Source organism: Cryptomeria japonica, chromosome 11 (assembly GCF_030272615.1).
Source record: "Cryptomeria japonica chromosome 11, Sugi_1.0, whole genome shotgun sequence".
Classification (NCBI taxonomy): Eukaryota; Viridiplantae; Streptophyta; class Pinopsida; order Cupressales; family Cupressaceae; genus Cryptomeria; species Cryptomeria japonica.
The window spans coordinates 485,900,977-485,917,196 of record NC_081415.1 but is presented as its reverse complement, the minus strand read 5'-3'; the positions used below and the strand labels follow the sequence as shown (position 1 = coordinate 485,917,196).

The 16,220-nt window shown below is 38.3% G+C and overlaps 1 protein-coding gene across 1 annotated transcript in view; it reads right to left on the bottom strand.

The window, feature by feature from the left end:
- LOC131032438 (tubulin-folding cofactor B) overlaps positions 1-16,220 on the bottom strand; it is a 188,294-nt gene that overhangs the window by 88,452 nt on the left and 83,622 nt on the right. The window lies entirely within an intron of this gene.

Genomic DNA, 16,220 nt, shown 5'->3' with positions numbered 1-16,220 from the left:
GTGGATCTAGATGCTTTGATGGCTCCAGTCTTGTCTTGTACTCGCAGATGGGTTGATGTGCAGCATCAGAAGTTGAGAGAGCAAGGCATAGCTATGACTTTCACTTTGGAAGAGAAACCAACCGAAGGTGGAGCTAGTGTAAGCGAAGGTAATCCTAATCCCAGAAATGCAAGTGAAGGCAACCTTCGAAGTGCAAGTGAAGGCGATCTCCATCCAAGAGGCTCGAAGAGAAAAGAGAGACCTGAGAAGAAAGAATCTTCCAAGAAGAAGCAAGGGGCCAACCGAGATCGTTCATCCGGCACATCTTCTCGACAAGAGAAGAGGACACTTGAATTGGAAGATTCTATGGAGTCAATGGTACAGAATGATAAAGAAGGACAGGCACCAGGTGGATCTCTTCAAGACAATGAGTTGCATGAAGATGGGGAAGATAATGAAGTAACATCTCCTCCCAGAGAAGAAGAATTGCTCAAGGAAATACAGGTTAAAGAGACAAGATCTGCCATCCCAGATTGGTTGAAGGAAAGATTAACTAGGGTGATCGTGATTGAGGACGAAGACAATGTAATTGATTTGGAGAGCCTTGTCGGACATTCCCAGGAAGTGACAGAAAAGAGGAAGGCTACCAAGATGTCCAAGATGATTAGAGATGAGACTGGATCCAGAAAGTTGCAGATAGCTACGCCGGCAGTGGACAAGTATGAAGGTGAGATCCTAGCAGAAGAATATGATATAGAGACATTTGAGCTAGGTCCATCCACAGCCGAGCAGACACTAGATGATGCCACCGATTCATTTGAGGCCTTGAAAGACAAGCTTAGGGAAGAAATGGAGAAGAATAGGAAGCTTGAGAGAGAGGTTGGTGCATGGAGAACATATTTCAGCCATCTCAATCAACCTTTAGGACGTCAGGATCCAGCAAGATCACCCATACAGGCACTTCCCCTTCAATCAATTGGTGAGGCAGAGAGATTCAAGAGTATGGTCCAGCGTATGAGTACTTGGATGGACAAATCTCATACAGTTGCCGTAGAATTTACAACAAAGATGATGAAGACTATTCATAGGGCTATCCAGGTTCTTGAGATTATCCACAACTTGATGATAACAGTAGCTGCTTTTGCTCATACCAAAGAGGTTATCATTCTTGTCTTGCGAGTAATCAGACAAACATCGAGGAAGGTCTTAGCACAGGAAAAGATCATGGATGAAGGACCTCACAGTTTACTTCAGTGGTCAACCTGTTGACGTGTATTTTATACACAATCATACACAGAATAAAATACCAATAGGCATCTTATCCTCTCTTGAGAAAATAGTCTCTAACTGCTGAAGATCTGCAAAAAGGATCAGTTAGGTGGACTCCAAGGTTCTTTTAGTGGGGTCTCCACGTGTGGACAAGCTTTTTTAGTGGTATGATGTGATTTGCTGTTTCCTCCAAGGGGTCTTACGTATTCAAAGCTCGAAGATTTTACTAAACTAAAAGGAACTTTCAAAAAAAACAAAAAAAACAAAAGGATAGGGTTTTAAGAGGTCTAATCTAGCCTAACCCTATGAATGACTTAGCATGGACGAGATTTGGCAAGACTCAACCAACTTCAATTTTGCCATAAGATAACAACTCAATCGAAATTAGTGCGATCTTCTAAGGTAATATGATGGTATTCAATGCATCAAAGACCAAGGATACTACTACGAAGGTACATATCCAAGACACGGTAATGATTGAAGATTAAGGACTCAAAGTGTTCTCCAGTCGACCACGCAAGGCTTTCCTACAATCAGCAAGAAGCTAGTGGTTTGGATTGCGAATCCTACCAAATGTCAAATCTCACACTTAGTCTTTCAAATTAACAATCTACTTCGATTGAGCATGATTCAAGTACGCCAAACAACCATGAAGATAACTCAAGAAATTTGCAACAAAACACCATAACTTCAATATTTTATTGATTTCCAAGTCATCATGTACAACAATTGCTTGAATTTCTCTCTTCAATGCTCAATCTTGCTACAAAATAAAAATTGCTTCTAACTCTAATCTCTCTTACATCAACTATTGACTCTTGCTCTATTGACTATTATCTAACTATTACCAAATGAAATGAAAAATGGGGGTATAAATAGCATCCCCAGTTACAATGAAAGGTCCAGATTGAAAACAAATCAATGGACAAGATCATGACACCTAAACCCTAATTAGGGTTTGTTACAAATGACCTCCTTTTTACTGAACAATATTAAATACATAGCCAAATATTAAATTCGGCACAAAAACCTAGGAGGTATCAACCAATGAGAAATAAGATGTCATGTCATCTGTAACTAACCTTTCATCTAGAATCTTATTCCCTTTCCAATTCTCTTTCTTAGCATATGCAATAAATTTTGTCACGATTCCTTCGATTTCTGTGATTGGAATCTCGGGAAGATTCTTGATACTCTCTTCTAAGTGGATAACCTGATCGAATGCATCTAGAAGAGCTGCGTCCCAAGTAGGTTCAAGTTCCTTCGTTCTATCAATCAGGAGCATGGTGGCATACATCTGATCATACTGCTCATCTGTAACATCTGCGTCCTTGCGAAAGATGATCTTGATTCTATCCTCAAATTCTTGCATATCCACATCTGTCTCGACCTCGATCCTTCTGCCAAGAATGGTACGAAGTACCTCAAATACTCTGTCCTGGATCGGATTGATTACCTCCTCAACTTGGCCACATCTAACACTGATGTCCTCGAAGAGAACACTCTTTATATGGAGTAAGGTTGACCACTGAAACAAACTGTGAGAATCACCTTCTAAGATCCTCTCCTGCGCTAAAATTCTTCTGGATGTGTGTCTTATAACTTTCAAGACAGGGATGGTAACGTCCTTGGTATGGGCAAATGCAGCTACTGTTACCATCAATCTGTGGATTATCTCAAGAACTTGGATAGCCTGATGAGTGATCTTCGACATTCTTGTAACAAACTCTATGGCCACTGTATGAGATCTATCCATCCAACTACATGTACGCTGGACCAGGTTCCTGAATCTCTCTGCTTCATTGATTGATTGAAGGGGCAATGCTTGCACTGGTGATCTAACTGGATCCTGACGTCCCAAAGGTTCATTGATGTGACTGAAATATGTCCTCCATGCACCGACCTCTCTCTCAAGCTTTCTATTCTTTTCCACTTCTTCTCTAAGCTTGTCTTTCAATGCTTCAAATGTGTCGGTAGCATCATCCATTGTCTGCTCTGCTGTGGACGGTCCTAACTCAATAGTCTGTATATGATAGTCCTCTGCTAGGATCTCACCCTCATATTTATCTGCTGCCGGTGTAGCTATCTGCAGTTTTCTGGATCCAGTCTCATCTCGAATCATCTTGGACATCTTTGTAGCCTTCTTCTTCTCTGTTATCACATGTGAACGTCCAACAAGGCTCTCTAAATCAATTGCACTGTCTTCGTCCTCTACGACGATCACCTTAGTCAATCTTTCTTTCAACCAATCTGGGATATTCGATCTTGTTTCTTGAACTTGAATCTCTTTATGTACTATTTCTTCTTCTCTGGGAGGAGATGTCATTTCATTATCATCATCTAAATCATAGTCTTGGAGAGATCCATCGGATGAAACATGTTGTGCCCGTCCTTCCTCCTGCCTGTCATTCTGTACCATAGACTCCATGGACTCTTCCACTCGAATTGTTCTATTCTCTGGTCTGGAAGAAGTACCTGGTGCTTGATCTTTGTTGGCCCCTTTCTTTTTCTTGGAAGGCTCTTTCTTTTCTGATCTTTCCTTTCTCTTCGAACCTCTCGGATGGAGATTGCCCTCACTGGCACATCGAAGGTTACCTTCACCTGAATTCCTAGGATTAGGATTGCCTTCACTTACGCTAGCTCCACCTTCGGCTGGTTTCTCTTCCAAAGTAAAAGACATAGCTACGCCTTGTTCTCTCAACTTCTGATGCTGAACGTCTACCCATCTGCGAGTACAAGACAAGACTGGTGCCATCAAAGCATCTAAATCCACGAGCTCAGGCTCATTCCAATTCAAACTTATTGTTTTGCTTTCTCTATCATAGGAAGACTGGATGTGCCTGCCATTGTCCTGAGCTTGGTCGGCCACTCTGTAAATCCTGCATTTCCTGATGAAATCCAAAGGCAATCTAGAATGTATCTTTCGTTTCACTTCAAGATCATCTAGGAGGTTCATCATAAAATCTTCAATTTGGTGCTCATGTCTAAATCTTCTACCGACCGTCTCCTCTAAATGTCCATGTGGATCAAAGCTCTCTCTCCAAGCAAAAGATGAAAAAGAATACAAGGCTAACTCCTTCTCTGCGTCATCCATGGCTAAGACATTAGGACATACCTCAACTGAATTACCCAAAATAATAGGTACCTGGACTCCATTCTGATGTCTGTGTCTGAATGCCTTCACATATGCTGCCAACTGCCTTGTTACTTCAAGTAACACAATTCTGTCTGTCGGGTACCTCGGCAACATGTATGGAGGTAAAGGACATCCATGCACTCTAATGTAAGTGAACTTGGGAAACTGAATGAACCAAGCACTGTACCTCTTGATGAACTCCTGGGCATCCTGAGATAATCTGTTGTGAATTCCACCTTGCAACATCCTTGTGATGTTCATCGTGAAAGTATCATTGACTAACTTGTAGTTCTTCCCTGGCGGATGATGCAAGTAAGTATAGGATTCACAAGCTCTGACCTCGCCGGGTCCTCTTCCAATCACTCCTCTGTGAGGTAGTCCTGCGTACTCAACACTCCTGATCAAAGCATAGATGACGTATGAACTCATGTGGAAGGACTTAGTAGCCCTGAGTCTCCTCAACTGTACGTCTAAGCAATGGCTAATTATCCTAGCCCAATGTATTGTACCCTTTCCTTGAACAATCACCTGGATGAAGTAGAACATCCACTTCTCAAAATAGAAGGCATGAGGTGCTCCTGTAACTCTGTTGAGCATGGTAATCAAATCTCCGTACTCCTCCTGGAAATCAATCCTGTGCGGTGTGTTCGGTACCTTGCTTAGACGGGGACGACTCTTAAGTAGCCAGTTCTTATTGATTATGCTTAGGCAAGCATCTGGATCATCATCGTACACTGATCTGGCTCCTTCAATGCTCTTGTATATCATGTCCCTGTGCTCTGGAAGATGGAAGGCTTCACTTATGGCTTCCTCTGAAAGGTACGCCAAAGTGTTTCCCTCATTGGACACAATTGTCCTGGACTGTGGATTGTAGTGACGGGCACACTCGATCATCAACTCGTGGCACTGAATAGCTGGAGGAAAACCGGCCGCCTTGATGATGCCACTCTCGATTATTCTCCGGGCGACAGGTGATGGCTTGCCGATGTAAGGGACCTCTCGAAACTTCTTTGTGCTAAAGTTCCCCAAGTTGGTATCTCCAATGTTGCTCCACTTTGACACGATCTTGGTCTCCACTTCTTCGGTCTTCTGATCTTCTTTCATGAGAGCTGAGTGACTGGTGGATGCTCCCGCCTTCGGGATCGCCATACCTACACAACATTTCATTATAAGAACTCGATTTTGCAATGAATAACGTAAATAAGAGAGAGAAGTTTTTAGGAAACGTCATGATAAGTCTCTAGAGTTATCATTTCCTAAAAAACAACGATTGAACTAGGAAATTCAAAATTCAAAACTTCAAAATTTGAAATATGACGATGAATGAATGAAACAATAAAAATTAAATCGCCATACCTCAATAGAGAGCTAACTCTAGAATGCAAAAAGGAAAAGATCGCCTAGGCAAAATTGAAGTATAAATGATCTTCAATATTATCTCCTCAAAAGATCAATTTAGCCACCTTTGGATCTCAACGTGATCTCCAAGTCCTTAGCAAGTTCGCTCAAATGGATCCTCAAGTTCACACAAACAAATCTTCCAAGTCTCGCGCCTTTGTCGTGGTCTTCAATCCTTGGGAAATTCACTCCAATGAAGTCTTCAAAATATCGCATCACCCTTTAATAGACTTAGCGCCACCTTTGGTTTAAATTCGCACCACACACATGAAACACTTCGCACTATCTTCGCTTTTCCTTAATTCGCATGTAGAGGGCAAAAATGATTATGTGAAAATGATATCTCTCACCCTCCATATATAGCGCTTGTATCCATTTATCCCTTAGGCCGACTTGGAGATAAAACCACTTTTTAAAATGATTTTTAAATTAAAATGACAAGGCCGACCTCCCTTTGTAGCGCTTCAAATTCGATTTTTATTAATTAATTAATTAATTATTAATGCCTTACGTTTTTTAATTTGCAAATTTCGATTTTAATAAAGGCAAAAATAATTAATAAAAGATCAACGCCATATTAAATGCTAATTAAATTAGATTTTCAATTTTATCGAACTTAGCATTTAAGGAAATTTGAATTGTTTATTTGGCGCCAAAACTATGAAAACAAAGGGGACGTACCTCATCGCTCTGGTCCCTTGGAGAGGGACAGGAGCGATTCATTATTTTGTCTTGATTTTTGCATTTTCTACGTTCAACTCCTTCATCTCCACGTCCAAAATCGATCATTTTATCAGGTTCTTCAAATTTGATTGCCTTGCATGCGTTCATAAGTGCCCTTGGGTGTTCATCGCCCTGGTCCTTATCCAAAGGACAGGAGCGATCTTCAAATTTCCACGTTCAATATGCATCTTTGACCTTCGATCTTTCATTGTGATGTTTTCCAAACACCGTCCCTTGCCTTGCTTATCCTCGCCTTGCCTCGTTTTGAAGGAACATGAATGCTCTTGATAGGATCGCCCTGGTCCTTGTCCAAAGGACAGGAGCGATGTGAGTCTTTTAGCTTGACTTAGCAACGTTTGGACGTTCAAAACTCTTGCATGTTATCTTCAAACGATGCCTTAGACCTTATATAGCCTTATGAAGCCTTGACTTAGCACGAACTTGGGGCAAAATTGAGAATCCAAAGCAAATCGCCCTGGTCCCTTGGAGAGGGACAGGAGCGATATGGTCTCCATGTTCAAAACGATGATCATTTTACGTTCAAAATTTCTATGTATCATCTTCAAAAGGCACGACGGACCCTCTAAGACCCAGCAAAATCTTGTCCTTACGTAAATCTTGCATGAAATGACCAATATACTTGACATCGCTCTGGTCCCTTCCTGAGGGACAGGAGCGATCTAGGTCTTAGTGTGCAAATCTCCTCATTGTGATAACCTTTAAGCGCTTGTGCTTGATGAAGACGCCTTGAAATGTCCTTCGCCACCTTGTCTTGACTTGGATCGATCTTAAACTTAAGTAAAAGGCAATATAACCATTGCATCGCCCTGGTCCCTTGGAGAGGGACAGGAGCGAACTACCTCTTGTGGCTCTTATTTCACTTTGTCAGGTTCCAAGTTTATATTCAACGGACTCGTCATGCTCTACTCCATTCGTCCATGCCTTGACATTGTCTGCAACTTGGCCAGAAAATCATTTATACCAAAAATCGCTCTGGTCCCTTCCTGAGGGATAGGAGCGAACTGGGTCTTAGCACTCTTGTGGACGTCTAAAAAATCTTCAATTTGTATTCAACGCGTTCATCTCATGTTTTCCCTTGCCTTTGTACGTAAACTTGCCTTGATTTTAGCTCGGATCTTGCCTAATGAAGGAAATCGCTCTGGTCCCTAGGAGAGGGACGAGAGCTACAAGGTACCTCGCCCTGGTCCCTTGGAGAGGGACAGGAGCGATTTGGTCATTCTAGGTCATTCTCCTTCATTTTTGCATCTCAAATTATATTCATTTGGTAAAGCATCTTCCTTTGGACCCTTTCAAATTATCAAGTCATCGAAATCTCGCAAGGACAAGGCAAAATTGAATTTATAGCTCCGGTCCTTCATTGAGGGACAGGAGCGATTTTTCTCCTGGAGGCATTTCTGTGCTCATGAAAATCTTCAATTTATATTCAATGGAAAGATCTCGCCTCTCTATATCATTTCCAATTCGTAATTCATCTTGACCCTGCAGGAATAGTAAGATATTTGAGAACGAACTCCCGTCCTTCACTGAGGGACAGGAGCAATTTTGCTCCTACAGGCCAAAATATCATGATTTTACACATTTTATCACTTCACAAGGCGAAAACAAATCATTTGAAATGCCTAGGATCAAAAATCAAAAAGGTCAAAATTTGGTCAAAAATACTCAATCGGACAAAAATTCACATTTCACTTTCAACACTTAGACAAATTAAAGCTCTGCATCAACATTCCAATTGAAAATTAGACCATTCTGGCGAATTTATTTCATTCAAAATTTGCATCCTAGAAAAGGAAGCTCAAAAAAGCTCTCAAAAACGACTGGATTCTGGCCTGAAAAGACAAAATTTAAAACCCTAAGGCTTGACCCTAAATCCAAACGACTAACTGACTAACAAAATCCTAAAAACGAAAGCGAAAACGAACGAAAAACAAGCAAAAAGAGGGGGTCCCCATTTGCGATGGGGCGATGTGTGAAATGGTCACAACACAACCTTACTCCAGATGAAGGAAGTTCTCTTCGAGGACATCAGTACTAGATGTAGCCATGTTGAGGGGGTTATCAACCCGATCCAGGACAGAATATTTGAGGTACTATGTACTATTCTTGGCAGGAGGATCGAAGTTGAGACAGATGTGGATTTGCAGGAATTGGAGGATAGAATCAAGGTTATCTTTTGCAAGGACGCTAATATCACAGATGAGCAACAGGACCAGATGTTTGCTACCATGCTCCTGATTGAGAAAACTAAGGAACTTGAACCTGAATGGGACGCTACTCTTCTCAAGGCATTTGATCAGGTCATCCACTTGGAAGAAAGAATGAAGAATCTTCTCGAGATTCCAATTGCTGAAATCGAAGGAATCGTGTCTAGATTCATTGCATATGCTAAAAAGGAGCATTGGAAAGGGAATAAGATTCTAGATGAGAGGTTATTATAGATGACATGGCACCTTAGTTATCATTGGTTTATGTCTCCTAGATTTTCGTGCCAAATTTAATAATTGGCTATGCATTTAATGTTGTGCAATAAAAGGGGAATTTGTAATAAAACCCTAATTAGGGTTTAGGTGTCATAATCTTGGCCATTGATCTACTTTTTGATCTGGACCGTTCATTGTAATTGAGGATGTTATTTATACCCTCATTTCTTTTTATTTTGTAAGAAGGAAAAACTAGAAATTAGAGAGAGTTAGAAATTATTGATGTATTAGAGAGATTAGAGTTTAGAAGCAATTTACTTTTGTAGCAAGATTGAGCTTTGAGAAAGGAATTCAAGCAATTGTTGTACATGATGGCTTTGAGATCAATGAAATATTGAAGTTATGGTGTTTTGTTGCAATTCTTTTGGTTATCTTCATGGTTGTTCATTTTCCTTGAATCATTCTCAATCGAAGTAGTGTGTTAATTCGAAGGACAAAGTGTTGGACTTGATCTTTGGTAGGATTCGTTTTCCAAACCACTAGCTTCTTGCTGATTGTAGGAACGCCTTGCGTGGTCGACTGGAGATATTTGAATCATCTAAACCTTCAATCATTGTTGTATCTTGGATATGTACCTTCGTGGTAGTGTCCTTGGTCTTTGATGTATTGAAAAATCATTTGTTACCTTAGAAGATCGCATCAATTTCAATTGAGTTGTTAATTTATGGCAATATTGAAGTTGGTAGAATCTCACCAAGTCTTGTCCACATTGAGTCATTCTTAGGGTTAGACTAGATTAGACCTCTAGCAAACCCTATCCTTTTGATATTTTTTGAAAAGCTTGTTTAGTTTAGCAAAATCTTCGGCAACGTAAGGCCCCTTGATGACACAGCAATCACAACGACCACTGGTGCTTATCCACACGTAGAGACCCTACTAAAAAGAACATTGGAGTCATCCTAACTGATCCTTCTTGTGAAATCTTCAGCAATTAGCGACTTTATTCAAGAGAGGATAAGATGCCTTTGGGTATTTTATTCTGTGTATGATTGTGTACAAAATACACGTCAACAACACCCTTTCACCATTAGCACCCTTTGAAAGAGTGCAACCCTTCATTATTTCTGCCCTTTGAAAAGGACACAACCTTTCGCAATCAAATCTGCACTTCTTATTTGAATCAGATCTGCACTTCTGATTCTCAAAATTATACCCCCTTCAAATGAGTTCTCTTCTCCCTTTTATACCTCATATTTGGGGGAGTCACAACTTAAAATTTCCTGCCTTTTGACCATTCATTAACTTTAATCAAATTTAATAATATTTAATTATTATTTTATTTTATTTTATTTTTTTATTCTTTTGTATTTTAATTTTATTATTATTATTTATTATTAAATTATATTTCAAAGTGGGAGCATTACAGTCTTATCATTCAAATCAGATCTGCACTTTTGATTATTCATTGCAATGCTTATTTTCTATTCCCCAAGTTGATCTCCCTTGGATATATTCCTCAAATGAAATCTTCTCCCCTTTATCTTCCCATGTGAGGGAGAGTCACACTACTTCATCTTATCTGCCCTCTGCAAGGGTCACAAGTACAACCTTTAATAATTATCACCCTTTAAAGGAGTTACAACCCTTCATCATTTCTGCCCATTCCTTTCTACTTCCATTAATCCCTCCTTGTTTCATATGCTCCCTTCTTTCTTCTTCCCCCCCCCCATCCTCCTTTCAAATGAGGTTCTCTTCTACCTTTTATATCTCATGCTTGAGGGAGTCACAACTTCTCATTTCATGCCTTTTGACCATTCATTAAACTTAATTATATTTTAATTTTAATCTTATTTTTATTCTTTTGTATTTTAATTTTATTATTATTATTATTTATAATTAAATCCTATTCAAAGAGAGGACATTACAGTCTGCCCCGCCCAACATTGCTTGTCCTCAAGCACTATCAGTTTTAATTTTCTCAAACTGAGTCATCTACCAATATGAGGATCCCCCAAATCAACTAATTTGTAATCTTTCTTGTGATGTAATTAGCTTATTTTGTACACTAAGATAATTTAGGAATTGGGGGTTCTACACCAAGTGATGTTTCTTTCATTATCTCAGTTATGTCAAATTGTGCTAACATGATAGACATGCTGGAAATACATCAGGTCTAAACCAAACATGGAGCATACACATAAGAGCACAAAGCATACACATGTATATAAACAAACACAAAGCATACACGCGAATGCATGTATTGTTAGATTCCTTCTCATTGACTAGAATGATTCCATGATTCATTGGCAAGATCATGCTCTGATACCAATTGTAATGCCCCCTTCCTAATTTGCCCTAAAATCACAATTGCACAAATTATAGTTAGGGTTACATCTTATTGAGTAAATATTTCTTTAATAATGCAATCCCATATTTGAATCATGCAATCATTAGGGTTAGATAACCACATCATATTTGTATACTATCAATAATATTATACAAGCATATTAGGGTTTGGAGGAAGAGACATGATGGATCCGCCTGAAGCCATTTCTACACTAAACCCAATAGTGGATGTATGTCAGAGCACTCTTGCTTGCTTAGTGGCTTGTACCTACTTTCCCCAACCATGTCTCGTCTCCCTAAAAATAGTTGTCATCTTGTGGAGTTGGGGAGGTTGTAAGGAGGGTCACTTGACTCTGTACGTGCCCTCTTTGCCCTAGGCCACAATGGTCCCTCTAGGACGGCCTACTTACAAGCCCACTTGCCACCCTCCTCTTACACCTCAAGCCCTCTCTCGCAAGGTGGATTTCAGATAGTATGTGTACCTATTCTCATCTTCCCAAAGACACATGCCCCCTTGAAGGATTGGGGGGAGGTCGTAAGGGAGTTCCTTGACTTTGTAAACACCCTCTTGTCCTAGGGGCCACTAAGGTCATCCTAGGACAGCCTACTTACGAGCCCACTTGTCACCCATCTCTTACTCCTCAAGCCTTCTCCCACAAGAAGGATTTCAGACAAGTATATCTATCCTATATTCTTTCATAGGAATATATACTTAAACATTACTGATTAAACAAAACAACATGTATAGCAGATATATATGTAATTAATCGTTAAATATATATAAACATTATTTATACCCAACAATATAGGGAGATAACAATAATCTAATGGAGTTAGAGGACTGTTGCAATCTAGTTCAGTCTGAAGTCTCTTCCTTCCAAGGTTTTTTTACCAATCTGCTGTTTTGTAACCTTGCTCTACTTTTATCTGATGCTATTGTCTGATTTGATATTGCTGCTGCTGTAAAATTATTATTTATTGCTGCTTCCATCAATTGCTTACTCTTTTTATACCTTCATATCTTATTGAGGAGACACATCTCTTTGGAAAGAGGTGCATTCAAACGGGTCATGTCTCCCCATTGCTGTCTTATTATTCAAATCAGATCTACACTTTTGATTATTCATTACGATACTTATTTTCTATTCCCTAAGTTGATCTCCCTTGGATGTATTCCTCATTTGAAATCTTCTCCCCTTTACGTCTTCCCATGTGAGGGAGAGTCACACCTCTTCATCATATCTGCCCTTTGCAAGGGTCACAGCCTTCAATAATTATCACCCTTTAAAGGAGTTACAACTCTTCATCATTTCTGCCCATTCCTTTCTACTTCCATTAATCCCTCCTTATTTCACATGCTCCCTTCTTTCTTCTTCCTCCCCCCATCCTCCTTTCAAATGAAGTTCTCTTCTCCCTTTTATATCTCATGTTTGAGGGAGTCACAACTTTTCATTTCATGCCTTTTGACCATTCATTAAATTTAATTATATTTTAATTTTACTCTTTTGATTTTAATTTTAATATTATTTTAAATAAATCCTATTCAAAGAGGGGACATTACACAATAGTTGTAGATATAGTATGTAAAATACAACAATAGGAAAAACAATGTCACGTCCCCACTTTGAACAATAATTTAATAAATAATAATAATAAAATTAAAATAAAAAAGAATAAAAATTAAAATATAAAAGAATATAATTAAAATTTGATAAGAGTTAATGAATGATCAAAAGGCATGAGATGATAAGTTGTGACTCCCCCAAATATGAGGTATAAAAGGGGAAAAGAGAACTCATTTGAAGGGGGATAATTTTAGGAATCAGAAGTACAGATCTGATTTAAATAAGAAGTGCAGATCTGATTGTGAAAGGTTGTGACCTTTTCAATATGCAGAAATAAAAAAGAGTTGCACTCTTTCATAGGGTGCTAATGGTGAAAGGGTGTGTCTCTTGCCAAAGGGCATACATGATGAAGAGGTGTGACCTCTCCCTCACATTGAGAGATATAAAGGGAAGGAATCAAAAGCATCTAGAGACAACACCATCGATCAGATCAGATCAGAATTGTTATTAAGTCACAGGCAGTAACATCATTGTTCTTAGTAGTATGCATGGGGACATTTTAAGTGTGCAGAAGATTATGGTCAACTTCCTAAGTACCCAAGTCAATAATGATGACAGAGAACTGATTATCCTATGTTGGACGACGGTGATTCCATTAGAAACATACAAAGTAGAATCTGTTATCAGAAGATTGCGATTATGACATCCTACAGATCTATCTCGAGTGTATGTTAATCCAGCGTTCTCACCATGCAGTGTCTACGTAACACAGCAATATCAATCTCAATATGCAGACAGTCAATATCAGACAGGGTTGACTTTATGAACAGTCGACTCCATTCATGATTAAGAAGGTGATAATCTCATTAAGGAGCAGCGAATAAGAGTATTAAGGTGAAACGATTAAATGGAAGTATACTACAGTGAAAGGGATATGCTTTGGTCAGCAAGTAAGAGAAGCAATTCACAACATGAACATACGAATGAATCAGCAAATCTAACAAAGGAGACATTACAACAAGGCACTTAATATGAAGGCATGAAGGGCTTAGAAGTTTAGACAAGGCTTCCTTAATAAAATTTGATATTGTTTGCTTAGTGTTTTCAAAAAAATTTAAAGTGTTGAAGGGCAATTCAGTAGAACTCCTTGCTGGTCATTTACCATGCCTGGGTTGTACCATTTAGAGGTTAATGCATTTAAGAATGATAAAATATTGATTTTTTGCTGTTTGGATTGGAATATCAGGATTTTGCAGACCATGTGATTTCAAGGACAAAGTGATAGTGTTAGTGTGAGCTGTACCACCCATTTACCAGGATGTAATATGCACATTGGGCCTTGCTAATCCTCAAATAAAGCACTGCATATGTCTGTTTTGTGGGTGTTTTGACCTCAGTCCTATCATATGGGTGTTGAACTATTGAGTTTCCAGAGTGTTTTGAGGATTTTTTATGATTTGCATTTGCTGCACTAAACTTACCTGCAGTTTCAGACCTGTATTTGGTTTGCTATCTTTTTCAAGCTTGTAAGAATTCGTTTTGGTGTGGGGAGATACTTTGGAGGAGTTTCTGGTGCCCATTAGTTGCTATTTCAGCTGGGTGGTGTTGATATGTCCTTATACTGTGTTTCTTGAATGTTTCAAGCTGGGGTGCAGTTCTATTTGTCAGTTACCAGCAAGTACAGAGCGTCATTAGACCTACAACAGTCACTTATATCATTTTCCAGAGGTATATTTCATGTTGAGTATTTGAATACTTGTTATCCATAAATATTTAAGAATCAAATCTAATATAAAACACTTCCTCATGGCTTTTTAGACTCATTTGATACATTTTGCAAAAACAAAAATGTTTTTTAAGAGATTTAAGTATTATTTTCAAGTTGTTGAGTTTTGCACAATTTTTGCCGAGCAGAAAATTTTGGGCTTGCCAAGTGCTCTCTGAGTGTAAATTTGTGAACTATGATCATAGCTATAACAACGAGCTTAAATAATGCTTTAAGGGCTATTACATCAAGGGAAAGAGAGTCCTAATGCTGTCAAATTTCAAGATCAAATACAACACAAAAAGTACATCTATTATAAACAAATTTTGAGAGTAAGTCCAAGTATTTATGTTGTCTCCCCACTCCAATTCAATCCAAGGGTCAGTTTGGTTTTCCAGTAGAGAGTCCCCTTTGAGTAGATGATGGTCCTCCATTGCTATCCTGAGTGATTATTTATATTTGATTTCAGCAACGAAAATTGTCAATTATATATAGATTTTTCTAATTTAATAATATCAATCTTTAATTATTAATTTAATAATGTTATTAATAAATTTCAAAATAAAAATTTATTTTTAAATATTAATTCATAACAAAGAATAAATTATTAATTAATAAAACCAAAAACAATGGACAAATACAAGGTTTGACTACATGAAATCTTTCGATTTTGACACAAACAACCTGCCACACAACTGGAAACAACTATTTCAACTTCGACACACAATTTTAACAAACAAAAGACAATTACTGATAATGGGAACAGGGACCAGGAGACATAGTCAAGTTTTGAACTGGAATAAAGGATGTACTTTCAAATAATCATATTTCAAGATTGTAAAACTAAGTGATAAGTATCAATCATCCTTTGAGGTGAGCATAGTCATTTAGCTCTATGTAGAGGTTAATAGCTTTGTAAAAAGGGATTAGAAGCTTCATATGCCAAATTCATGCAAGGAATCCATTTGACACTCCAGGTGAGCAGCAACTTGAGCCATTTTCTCAGTGAATCTCTGTACATGCATATGTACAGCCTTCAACAAATCAATACAAGACTCGTTTTCATTTCCATTATGCAACTTGTCTCCGTTGATCTATTGGTTATTTCAGGAAATTTTCTAATTTCTAATTACACATTTGTTTTATTTGTATTGTAATTTATTTAGTATAAAGTCAAGGATTGTATGTAAACCATTTTAACACAATATGTAGGATAATTGAACTGAACAATGGATGAATGAGAATGAGTTGCATTACTGTATGTGAAAAAGCATTTGAAGAAATGCTTTGCAAGACAATGTCTAGTACATAATGTCTTTCTAAAACTGTAGATTGCATATGCAAATGCTTTAAGTGGTTTTGCAACAGGATACAAGGCACCAGTCTGCATTTTCTAATCACATACTTAACAATTCAAAAAACATCTGATAAAGTGTCATTTATTTCTATTTATTCATTCACAATTTTCTTAAGGGTACAAATGATTTTTTTGTTATGCCTTACTTTTAGTCACCTATGCTCATTTACTTGGGAATGCCCTAATTTCCGCAAATCTGAGATCTGCCTACAATTCAACCACATAACAAACACACAATGTT